Source organism: Bison bison, unplaced genomic scaffold (genome assembly GCF_000754665.1).
Source record: "Bison bison bison isolate TAMUID 2011002044 unplaced genomic scaffold, Bison_UMD1.0 scf7180017864472, whole genome shotgun sequence".
Lineage (NCBI taxonomy): Eukaryota > Metazoa > Chordata > Mammalia > Artiodactyla > Bovidae > Bison > Bison bison.
In genome coordinates this window covers 12,680,571-12,681,607 of record NW_011495033.1, presented here as the reverse complement: position 1 = coordinate 12,681,607, position 1,037 = coordinate 12,680,571, and the positions used below count along the sequence as shown (strand labels likewise).

The 1,037-nt window shown below is 40.5% G+C and overlaps 1 protein-coding gene across 1 annotated transcript in view; it reads left to right on the top strand.

Annotated features, from left to right (window-relative positions):
* The window catches only part of BRIP1 (BRCA1 interacting protein C-terminal helicase 1), a 179,296-nt gene that overhangs the window by 171,160 nt on the left and 7,099 nt on the right, over positions 1 to 1,037 (top strand).

Genomic DNA, 1,037 nt, shown 5'->3' with positions numbered 1-1,037 from the left:
CATCCCACCCTCTCCCTCTCCCACAGAGTCCAAAAGACTGTTCTATACATCAGTGTCTCTTTTGCTGTCTCGTATACAGGGTTATTGTTACCATCTTTCTAAATTCCATATATATGCGTTAGTTTACTGTATTGGTGTTTTTCTTTCTGGCTTACTTCACTCTGTATAATAGGCTCCAGTTTCATCCACCTCATTAGAACTGATTCAAATGTATTCTTTTTAATGGCTGGGTAGTACTCCATTGTGTATATGTACCACAGCTTTCTTATCCATTCATCTGCTGATGGACATCTAGGTTGCTTCCATGTCCTGGCTATTATAAACAGTGATACACGTGTCTCTTTCAATTCTGGTTTCCTCAGTGTGTGTGCCCAGCAGTGGGATTGCTAGGTCATAAGGCAGTTCTATTTCCAGTTTTTTAAGGAATCTCCACACTGTTCTCCATAGTGGCTATACTAGTTTGCATTCCCACCAACAGTGTAAGAGGTTTCCCTTTTCTCCATACCCTCTCCAGCATTTATTGCTTGTAGACTTTTGGATCGCAGCCATTCTGACTGGCGTGAAATGGTAGCTCATTGTAGTTTTGATTTGCATTTCTCTGATAATGAGTGATGTTGAGCATCTTTTCATGTGTTTGTTAGCCATCTGTATGCCTTCTTTGGAGAAATGCCTGACCTGTCTCTTGAGAAATTGTGTGCAGATCCAGGAAGCAACAATTAGAACTGGACATGGAACAACAGACTGGTTCCAAATAGGAAAAGGAGTACATCAAGGCTGTATATTGTCACCCTGCTTATTTAAATTATATGCAGAGTACATCATGAGAAACGCTGGGCTGGAAGAAGCACAAGCTGGAATCAAGATTGCCAGGAGAAATATCAATAATCTCAGATATGCAGATGACACCACCCTTATGCAGAAAGTAGAAGAGGAACTACAAAAGACCTACTTGATGAAAGTGAAAGAAGAGAGTTAAAAAGTTGGCTTAAAGCTCAACATTCAGAAAATGAAGATCATGGCATCTGGTCCTGTCTCTT